This window comes from Centroberyx affinis, unplaced genomic scaffold (genome assembly GCF_046629955.1).
Source record: "Centroberyx affinis isolate AG114_WGS23_722 - 3 ecotype Tasmania unplaced genomic scaffold, CSIRO-AGI_Caff_v1 ptg000238l_1, whole genome shotgun sequence".
Taxonomy (NCBI): domain Eukaryota; kingdom Metazoa; phylum Chordata; class Actinopteri; order Beryciformes; family Berycidae; genus Centroberyx; species Centroberyx affinis.
The window spans coordinates 312,737-324,650 of NW_027278923.1; the positions used below are offsets into that span (position 1 = coordinate 312,737).

General features: G+C 44.4%; 1 pseudogene; it reads left to right on the forward strand.

Moving 5' to 3' along the window:
- The first annotated feature begins 5,535 nt into the window (after positions 1–5,535).
- On the forward strand, positions 5,536–6,108 carry LOC139664520 (acid-sensing ion channel 2 pseudogene; annotated as a pseudogene).
- Positions 6,109–11,914: the final 5,806 nt, after the last annotated feature.

Consider the following 11,914-nt stretch of genomic DNA (forward strand, 5'->3'; position numbering starts at 1 on the left):
CAAACCCTGCAGCTTTCTGGGACCACAGCAAATTTCATTTGGGAGAAAGATTGTGTGATTGACTGACAGTGTGTGTGTGTGTGTGTGTGTGTGTGTGAGAGAGGGAGAGACAAAACGCTCCACTTCATCTTTCAACCTCAACCATAGTTCAGTTTCAATCAGGGGTGCCTTAGCGTTGTTATAAATTATTTCCAGTTATTGTGCATTTTTCAGAATTGTGTATGTGTGTTTTCATTTATTTAGTTTCCCTTATGTCTTGATGTTTCTACTGTCAGAGCCAACCAGAATGTACAAGTGCATAATGTAGCTTATAAATGCAAAGTGATGGACAGTTGCCTCAGAATGGGCATACCATAGCCTATACTGTATCAATATACAGTATAGGCTAATAATGACAACATATAGCCTATAAACATTGACCACTCTTTTCTACAGGTCAAAAACCGATGATAATTTTTGCTGTTTGCTATTTTAGTTTCTTTTCAAGTCAGTGATGACAGACAAGTTTCAGGTAAGCTTTAGGTTTTTCTTTTTTGGTGTAGTGTAATTCAGCCTAGGAGTTGCTATTAGTGGCTTGTGGTGGTCAACTACTGAGTAATACAACCATTAAGTGAGCTAAAGGCTAATGATGAACCGCGGCGTCATGACTCAGCCAATCAGAGCGGAGGACCAGAACCGTCTGTTTTTTCCCCATGGTGCAGCTGAAAACATTCAGGTCAGTCAGTCATCAGCGCTTTGTGAGACAGTCTCTAGTCGTGCGTTGTTGCCTGCAAGATGCATTAATTGATCCAAATCTCTCTCTAATATAATGCGCCTGATGTGCACATCACGTCATGTTTGTATCATACTCAATCCAGTGTGAAAGCGGAAGTGAAACTTAACATTCCACAATTTGCTCTAACGGTTAGTAACGGTTGGCCTGTTTGTAAACAGTAACTTGATAGCATAACTTCTGCTGCCGTACAGGTAGGTATGTTATCACCCTGTGGTATTAAATGACATTAGTGGAATTAGCTAGGTCGTTTAACTGATAACTGTGTGGCAGTGCATCAATGCATTGAATTGAACACAGCTCTTGGGCCTGTACAGGATCTGTGCTTGTTTTCCTGATATCCTAAATTAATTAATCATGTACAGCTTTTACTTGGTGGGAAGCTGGAAGGACTTAGGAAACCAGCCAAGCTTGTCTCAACCTGCTGCAGCACCGCATGGTAAGCTGGCGAACTACCATTATCACACTTCGCTTCACTTTTGGCAGGCTGTGAAGCAGAAATAAACAGAATTATCATTATAAACCGTATTATAGTAATAACCATTGTAAAATACCCGATAAACATAAGCAATGCTTGCATAACAGTTAATTAAAACTTGGTGCTAGCAACCACGTTGTTTAGCTAACATAGTTAACAGTCCAAGAACTAGGCTATAGCCTAGTCTACTTATATTTCTTTGCGGAAGAATTAGCATTCAATTAGTATTATTTAAACATTATCGATCAAAAAACCCAAAATATTTATTGCACGTGCAAATGTTCTTGCTTTAACTAGTGTCTTTCCGCTGTTGTATGAAAGCAATAGGCCACTCGACTCTGCTTTGCATTATGCCTATATGCTTCTTGGCTGTTCTAATCAAGCCAGACATGCTACAATAAGGATTGTTTCCCGGGTCCTTATCCTATTATTGGACAATTTATTAAGTGTTTTGTCATGAGTAAGTCTCCCAAAGCTGGAAAACAGAAAACCAATCGTTTATGTCTGTAATGTCATACCCATACAGACCTATAGAGGTAAATTGGGGTTTGCATAGAGACACAGATTATGTGCCTACCTGATGTAACGTTATAATCTATTAATTACAAAATGCTTAACATGTAGATGAAGCTTAGTTATGGGGGAGGACAACTAGCACGCCTGATGGGTGTGCTAATTTATGAGAAATCCTTCATCCATTTTTCCATTGACAAATACACAATAAAATTTCATGGACAATCAAATGCATGAACTACCAGAAAAGTCTCGTTTGAATAGACATCATCATAAACTACAAGCTATAATAAAATTCACTGCAACAAAAACTCAACTTCATCTTGGGCAGCCTGGCGGTAATTGCGATCAATAAAAGAGGATTGTTTTATATGTAAATCGAACCTTTGTCTCGTTTAATTCAAAGTACTCTGTAGGAGTGGAACAGTAGGTTATATTATATATCCCAAAAACATGACAGTGATTCAATTTCCATATACCAGCAAGCAAGCCTGTAGTACTTATAGTAAATATACTGCATGTGGGCTGTAAAATATGTAAATTGAATGTTTGATGACAATAAGCTTTTATGTAGGTAATAGCTTCTAAGCTTACATAGTCAAAAACGATGATTCTATTTAAGTTCATGCCTTTAATTAGTTGTTTTATTATGTATTTGAAATTATTTTGCATCTGTCAATGGCAAAATAGAGGGTGATTTTCTCATGAGTGAACACAGCTGCAGGCACTGACAGTTTTCCCTCTGTGTTCTGAAAACATACTGAACCGTGACCTAAAACCAGGACAGGTACTGAACCATGACATTTAGGAATTGTTCTCGCTATAGAAGTCTGCAATCCAAATTAGTACCAAATTCCCTAAGTCAAACCATTCTCAGTAAGCTTTTATCATAACCATTAGAGGGAGACATGACTTTTCCTCTCACAAAATCATCTTGATGTCCAACAAAAATCTATCCATGATCCAGGATAAATTGACATTAGTGCAAGCTACTCACTTTTTGCTTGCTCGTCGCTTGCTCACATTACTTCATGTTAGGAATAGGTGTAAATTTTGGTTTATCACTCCCTGTGTTAGAGAGGTTTTTCCGCCAATGACCATACCAGACTCAAGAATTTCATTTGGGCAAATAAGGTGAATCTGTGGTATCTCAATTAGTGTGGATGAGATTCTTCTCTGTTGCAACCTCACTTTGTTATTTAGGCTGATAAGATGGGTGTATTTTTATGTAAATATCTTGCATACTGCAGCATTAAATCCCACTACCTAACTGCAATGGTGGTCACAAATTATCAAATGAAATGTACTCTATAGTAGGCAAGGTAGCATGACATGCAAACTGAAGATTGAAGCAAAGTTTGACATAGTGAAGATTTGGAAATTTGTCCGTACAGTTGTGAAGGTGGCAGGTGTAATGCATGTAATCCTTTGGTAAATCAATCAATGTTGGTGATTACAGATAAAGGTCTAAATGACTGTGGTTTTTGTGAGGTTGGATCGATTTTCCAGCAGTTCATCTCTATGTGATACAGCTGTAAACATAATTGTCGGATTGGTGTAAGCTTTTATCCAAAGTACCTCACAGTACCATGTGCCCGACCCACTGAGTTAACATGTTAAAAACCTTAAACACATCTTTTATTGTTATTCTCTTTTTGTACCTGGAAGTGCACATCGATAGCCTACCTTTTTCTATTTAATCCAATTTTCAATCTTCCATATGCAAGCTATTTCCTCTTCCTCCCCCTTATCCTCTTTTAACACTCACATTCTTCTGTTTTTTTCTTCTCACCCCCTCTCTCCTCCTGTCTCCTTGTATCTCTTCACATATTGCTACTTTTCTCTCCCTATCCACTTCTTGACTGATAAACACACCGCTATACACAAATGACACATAAATCATAAATTACACATACATTATGGTCTCACAGTCCAGGTGTTTCATTACACACGACAAACACACTTATTATTCTCGTTGTACTGTATCTCTGCCCCTCTCCCATGCATGTGGCATTGTGTGTCCAAATTACTTTTCTCTGCGTGACATCGCTGTGCAACCCCGTGTACCCGCAAGGCACAACGTTTTTTTGTGCTTATCCCCGCTTCAGCCATCGTCTCCCTCGCTTTATTCCTCCATCTCCACTTCTCCTTCACTTCACACACCCTCCCCTCTGCCTCCATCACCACCACCTTCTCCCTACATCCGTCTCTCCGACAATCTCCGTCTTGCATCCATCCATCACTCCATTTGTGGTGATGAGATGTGGAAATATGAAAGCAGGCGGGCTGAAAGACAAATGAGAGCGAGGGTGGTGGTGGTGGAGGAGGAGGAGGAGGAGGAGGAGTAGGAAGAGGAGGAGGAGGGGGGAATAGAAACAGATTCAATAAGAGACTTTGCTTTGCTGTGGAGAGAACGAGCGAGGAGAGTGTTTGTGCGTCGTCTGCCCCTCTCTCTCTCTCTCTCTGTTTCTCTGTTTCTCTCTCTCTCTCTCTCTCTCTCTCTCTCTCTCTCTAAGCGAGCATGTGTGTTGGTGTGTGCGCCTCCCGTCTCTCCCGTCTCTCCCGGCTCCGCTGTTGTTCGCCGCCACCACAGATGAGCTGGGAAGAGGAGGGAAAGCGGATGTATCTGGCCAGAGGAAAACGGGAGGAGTTTGGATCGGCATGCAAGACTAACCAGCGGCTCTGATCATCAGCGTCTCTCTCACTCTCTCTCTCTGTCCCTCCCTGACTCCCTCCCTCACTCTTTTCCCTCTCTCCCTCTCTCCCTCTCTCTCTCTCTCTCTCTCTTCCGCACGCACACACACACGCTCGCACACACACGCGTGCTCTCAGACTTACACACACTCGCGCTGGCTGGATGTCATCTTGCTAGGCTGAACGAGAGGTGCTTAGGCTTGTCATTAGTTGGGGCAGGGGGAGATCCTGAGAAACCTGGATGTGTGTGTGTGTGTGTGTGTTAATCTCTGTGTGTGTCTGTGCGTGTGTTTGAATGGGAATGAGTGCAAAGTGGGGATGTTAAATACACAGAGGCAGCTTTGATTGGCTTGCGGCTTAAGTGACTCTCCCCTCTCGCTCTCTGTGTCACAGTGGACTTACCTCTGGGATTTTTGTCAACGAAAACAAACAGTCACAGAGAGCGACGGGATGGGGGGGGGGGGGGGGGTTATTGGGGATAGTGTGTGTGTGACTGTGTGGCGGGGGTGGGGGGTGGGGGGGGGGGGTAGGAGCCACAGGCAGGCTGGCATCCACAGTTACTCTCAGCTCAAGGGAGTGATTGAGAGTGGGGGTGGGGAAGAGAGGGATGCCCTGAGGGAAGCATCTTTCTCCTCTTTCCCTCCTCTGTTTTTTTTTCTTTCTCTATCTCAGCCTTCCTTATGTGTTTATGTGTACTTCCTCTCCTAGGTGTATTGTGATTTGACTTGAAATGTCCATGTTTTCTTTGAGGTTAATTTTGGCCGTTTGTATTTTTCTGGTTTTCTATCAGTGTTTGCCAGTAACTATCTGCGGCAGGTGCCTGTCTGTGTTTGTATGTCTTTCTCCATCTCTCTGACTTTTGTTCTCTCTTTGTCTCTCTCTCTCTCTTTTCTGTGCCTCTCTCTGTTTCACAGCCCCTCTCTCCCCCTCGTCCCCCCCCCCCCCCCCCTCTCTCTGCCCATCAATACAGCGGAGGATACTGGGATGTGAATCTGGGGCATTCATTGACGTTCTTTCTCTGTCTGGGCAGGTGTGAGTGCATTGGGGGCTCCCCGGCTGAGGGGCTAGAGGGCTGATGATGGATCTGAAGGAGAGCTGTGGCAGTGAGGGGAGCCAGGAGAGCTCCAGCCTGCGCCCCACCTCCTGGCAGGCCTTTGCTCACACCAGCACACTGCACGGCCTGCGCTTCATCTTCCCTTACGGTCAGCCCACTGCGCGCCGCCTGCTCTGGGCTGTTGCTCTGCTGGCGTGCCTGGGACTGCTGGCCCTGGAGAGCGCTGAGCGCCTGGCCTACTTCCTCTCCTACCCTCACGTGACCAGCGTGGACGCCGTGGTGTCGGGCAGCCTGGTCTTCCCCGCCGTCACCATTTGTAACCTCAACGCTTACCGCTTCAGCCGCCTCACACGTAATGACCTGTACCACGCTGGAGAGCTGCTGGCCCTGCTGGATGTGCACCTGACAATCCCTCAGCCTCACCTGGCTGAGCCCGATGTGCTGGCTTTCCTCCAGGACAAAGCCAACTTCACGGCCTACAGACCCAAGGCCTTCAGCATGAAGGAGTTCACCGAGAGGGTCGGCCACGACCTGAAAGAGATGATGCTTTACTGTCGCTACCAAGGCCAGGAATGCAGCCACCGCGACTTCAAAACCGTGAGTCCACTCATGTTATCTTTTAAATGTCAGTTTTGGCCTGGGCTTGGCTAGGGTCACAGCCTCCCAGCCCGAGGAAGACTCTGGTTGCGAGGTGTCTGGGTTGCTTGTCCTGAGTTTCTGTTTATAAATTTCCAGAGATGGGTGAATGTTTTTTTTTTGCTGCCAGTGAATTGACTTGATGTGTGCTGATAGCTGCTGTGTCCCTCCCACGCTGCTATGCTGGGAGTCTCCTGCTGAGTATTTTCCTTGGGACTTTTGCACTTGGGTATACAGGTTTGCTCATAAGCTTTGTTTTACAAGTACATTCTCTGCTGTTGCCTAGCTGCTGTCCTGTCCTGGGCACAACACCCCCACATAATAGCATCCTGCTTTTTGGCACATGGTGCAACAGGTTTACAGTATTGCTGTAGCTAGCCTCAGGTGTCTATGCTAAACACTGTGTTACATTAGGATTTTCTCAGGCCATAGTGGCTGTGGCAAAATTAAATTCCCAAGCCATTCTTATTATTTCACCAGCCAAGTACTTTTATTTTTTATATTTTACAACCGATCAGGACCTTCAAAGGATACTTGGGTATCTGCCGAAATGGCTGATAGAGCAGTTTTTGATTTGGCAGGTGGCTGGTGTTAATTTTCCACTTTGATTTTAGCTTGCTGTAGCAGCCTATTCCTTTGCTTAGTCTGTATCAGTACATATGTGAGGACATAGACCATAGGCCTGTGGGTCTCCATCGTGAAATGCAATGCTTCATGCACCAACAAAATCACGTAAAGAGTGATGCTTTAAGGCCTTTACCATCCACTGCATGTCAAATATTCTACTTTTTTAGCAGAACAAAATGAGCAACTTCTGGCACAAGAATGCTGATTTTGGCACTAAAACACTGTACTCAACACCCAACACCCACTGGCTGTATACTTATGTTCTCTCATACAGATAATTAATTAAGTCCATCAGTGATTAAGTGAAGAGCACTTTCTGCATATGTGAAAGGTGAAATGGGAATGTTGAAGCCCCCTCCCCTATATTTTCAATGCTGTCCTGCTGAATAAAAACTAAACTATAGGCTATTTCTCCAAAGACAAATACATAGAGGATGTAACAAGAGTTTATAGATCTCAGAGTACACAGAGTTTTTTTTAATAGTGTAAAACTGCACCACATGGAAACTACCTTCAACCACTGGTCAAATGCTGGTAGTTTTTGGCTGTGGCCGTTACTGTAAGTATGTGTATTCTACCAGTCTCTTTGGCATGTAACTAACCATTGTTTGAAGATCCCTGTCTAAAAATGCTGTTGGCAAGTAAAGTAGTGAAAGTGGGTGGTGTTCTGAGATTTGCCTTTTTTGTCAATGTAGCCAGTGGACAAAAAGTTTGTTTCCTTCCTTCCCTCCACTTCATGAAAGAGAGCCAACTACCCATAGGCTGGGTCCTCACGACTATATGTCATGACACAGGCCATGTAATGGGCTAGTAGCAGCCTAACTGCTACTCACCCACTACAAGTTCTAGTTAAAGCCAGTACACAGATTGGATCTGATACGGTGTTAATGAGATGTTCTTTTTGTTTTTCTGTCTTAAAAAATGAGCAGTGATGCATACACTATGTAAGCAGTGCTATAGAGATACCTCTTCTAGGATCAGATCTGCTTTGATGAGCTCTTCAATTTGTGGGGAGTATTCTCTCTTGTCATTAACGGAAAACATCAAAAGCATTACTGTGTCTAAACCAGTGAACTGGCAGCTCTTAATCTGAGGCATTAAAGTATCTAGGTCTCTTTGTATTGTTGCTCACCCAGTTGGATTGATATCTTCTTCATGTTTCATCTTGAGACATGCTCACTGCAGAAACACTAATTGGAAAAAGAACAATGGTGGATGGATCACGTGATGACTTTAGTGATTTTCTATTCATGCCTTTAGATGGATGCTTCCCCTGGAGCTCTCATCCATATTGCAGGCAGCCACAGCAAAGCTACAAGTGAGCAGTCCCTTGGTAGTCTCTGCCAGAAGAACTTGTGATTTTTCATAGTTTCATTCTGTTGAATCTTCAGGGACTGAACGCAAAGCTAGCCTCGCTCTGACAGAGCTTTCCATATAGCCTACTCCCTGTTGTGATTCTCTACTTAGCTCCCCTTAGTAACTGCCTTGCATGCCGTGTGACACGCCTTTGACCTCAAGCTGGGTTCAAAGATAATCGTGTCGACAGAGAGGCTACTAGAAGGCACTGTCATCCTCTTTGCCCTCTGCCTGTTGCTTTGCTCCCCCTGACTTCTTCCTGCTTCTCTCGCACATCTCGCTCTGTCTCTTCTCTCTCCGTCACTGCAGCGACACACCTTCATATCTCTAGCACCTTCTGAAGGAAAAACACCAAGCCCCAAAATAGAAACATGCATGCATGAACGCACGCGCACACACACACACACACACACGCATGCAGACGCACAAACACACGCACGCGCACCAGCATTTAAGCATACATGCGTAAACACACTCACAGTGACTACATTACCATGCCACTCCAGAGACCAGAGTCAGCGTTTGAGTGACATTGTGATGAATGACCGCAGGGAGGATTGTGGGAACATGGGAGTCAGTACAATGTGACTGATGGAACTGGAGCAGAACACTGCACAAAACGGGAAACAGTATCCGTGTGCACATTTCCATTTCAGAACCTATATGCATGTATGTGTCGCCTCAGATATGTTTTAGCATTTTTCAAACTTGCAGACTGCTCATCTGTTGTTTATTTTTGTTTTATATGTGAGCAGTTCTGTAACCTGACATTCATTCTAAATAAGCATTTTGGTTCACAGTGTTGTTGTCAGTGAAGACAGGCCATTGTTCGTGCTGAATTCAACAGTGATTGCATCCTCCTACCTAAACAGAGAACCTTAGCTGCTGAACGATACAAAACTCTGCTTCTTCCCATGTAGGATTTTATTCAAACGAGCGTCTCTGCAAGGATTTTGATTGGCCAGAGTACAGTTCCCTCAGGCATTGCATTTAGTGAGGTCTGACCCTGCAGCACTAAGAAAATTTTACAGTGGTGCTGCTGTAGTGAGTAATTCAGTGCCTGGTTTCAATCTACAGTACATCTATGTGTGTGCAGTACAGACAACGGGATTGTGCTGGTTTCTTCAAAAAGTGAGTGAGTGTGTGTGTGTGTGTGTGTGTGTGTGTTTGTGTGTGTGCAGTTCACAGTGATGATGTGCGTATGAGTGGTAGGCCAAGAGTTTTCTTACGTACTTTCTCTCTCTCCCTCTCTCTCTCTTTGTCTCTCTTTCACTGGGTATGATTACAACCATGATTAAATGTTGATTGATCACACTGACAAGCTACATCAGTGTCTGCCAGAGTGAATCAACTCAGTGTGCCAGGCCTGCACTAGCACCCTGGTTCAGATATATGCCCTTCTAGCACTCAGGGCCATGGTGGACCGTATCACACTCTCAACCCTAATGAGAAAACTGATAGCAGCCAGACCCTGGGCCCTATATCACACAGACACTAATTAGCCACTCGTCTGTTCCTCTGACCATGGCCTTGTTGGAACAGCACCGCAGATATAATGGTGTTGGCTGTTTACAGCAACAGCAATTAGCCACTACACACAACCTGTGGCCTTATCACTTCACTGGCTGATTATTGCATGGCTGCATTCGCCTTGCTATCGCCAAATAGAGCCAGCACAAAACAACAGTCATTCACCCATAGAGGAGGCTTATAGAATTCCTAATCTCTCCTCCCCTCCTATGGTCTCACAAACTGCATTTTATCAGTTTCGGGTTCGTACATTTCTGTCCATTTGAAAGCCCAATGCATCACATTAGGCTTTAGTGGATACATTAATCGCTAATGTGGCATTATCATGCCATTTTACATTCCCTACAGGGCACGTCTGAGTCTTTTAAAGGGCAGGGAAAGCACCGCAGCCGCCCACCAGCCCGCCTCTCTAAAACACCCCAGAGAGACAACCTGTGCTATTTAACCAGCTTGGAAGAAAAGCTGGAGTGCAGCCATAGAAAGACAGTTCAGGGTGGATGGTGCTTATGTGGTAGACACTGCGGCTGTCTGCAGCGGTGGATTATGGTAGGCGGATGATAGTGGTGGTGGTGGTGTGTTGACTGTGGTGAGGCTTAAGTAAGTGGAAAAAAAAAAAGGGGACTGAGGGAGGAAGAGAGAGTCCTGTCTGTGAGTGAGGAGAGGAGAAGTAGGGACATGAAGTCATGGGGAGAGGCGGGATGGAGTTGGCATTCACGCCAGCAAGGAGAGAGGGGAAGCAGGGAGAGAGAAACGGAGTATGGCCCATTACCTCAGCAGCCTGCCTGGAGACCTACTTCATCATGGCCACAGGAGGAGGAGATGGCGTGTGTGTGTGTGTGTGTGCGTGTGTGTTGTGCTTTAGTGTTGTGTTTAGTGCTGGAGGGTGTGTTTATATTTTCATGTGTTTGTGTTATAATGTGTTACTGTCACATGAAGTCAGCCTGAGTATGTGTGTGTGTGTGTGTGTGTGTGTGTGTGTGTGTGTTAGGGATGCTTTGATTTATCGGCCACCAATAGGTTTCAGCAGATATTCACTCTAATTATGACTAGTTATCGCCTTATTCTCTTTACCCATTCTGATTTTGTGTGGAATGGAAATTGTGAGCCGTTTGCATCATCTGCGAGCTACCAAGCAACATGTTGCAATACAGTCTTATGTTGTACTTAATAATAAATATATGATAATGTGTTACTTGTAGGTTTTTCTTTCGCCTCCCTACCACAGAGGTGAGGGCCAGCCACAGCCGATAAGCATATAGTGACTTGCTCAAGAGCACTTCAGCAGGGTGGATGCTTACAGACAGAGAGGCAGTCTCTCTCACAAGGCCGCTCTTCCGCCTCAAAACTATACTTGAGAAAAATCTCATATTTGCTTAGGATAGGAAGTATAGGAACTTATACTCATGTATTCATTCACTCTAAGTTGTTTTTCTGTTCAAACTGTAATTCAATGTATTTTAAGGGTAGATTGTATGTGGAGAAAATTTGGAAAGGTAGGCTACTTGCTACACTATATTAAAGCAACTTGTATCATACTGGTATATATCCATATTCTTCTATCTGTCTATTCATTCTTAAAAAAACATTGAATAGTTTTGGTTGGGAAAAAAAGAGCATCTGTAGTAGGAGCATCTCTAGTGTGTGTGTGTGTGTGTGTGTGTGTGTGTGTGTGCTTGCTTGCTCACTGCTAGTTCACCACTTGGCAATTGGGAGCCTCAAATTTGCAGTCTCAGTGCAACTGCATAGTGGTTGTGGTTTTTGGCACTATCGGTTTTCTAGATAAGCACAAACTATCCTGCTGCTTTAACATGTAGCCTACACGTAGCCTGGGGTAGCAAACACACACACACACACACACACACACACACACACACACACACACACACGCAGGCCACCAAGTACTTACAGCAAGATCTGTCTCCACCTCATTGTCGCCCCCCTCCTTTGCCAAGCCATGGAGGACAGTGGCATGGATGTGGTTGATATTCCTCTTTTCTGCTGTATAAATGCAGGTGATGACACAATCTGTGTGATAAACAATTCACCTACATAGTGCAGAGAGCTCCTTGGCTTTTGTTAACACAGTGATGAAGCATGTCCCTTTATGCTGCTGGCAGTGATACTATGCCACTCACTCCACATCTTTTTACTTTCTATTACTCTTTGGGTCTCAGTCTTCTTTCCCTCCTGGTAATTTGCCGCAGTGTGTCTGATTGGACCATCAGATTCTCAGACCTGACCGGCTGGTGTTGGA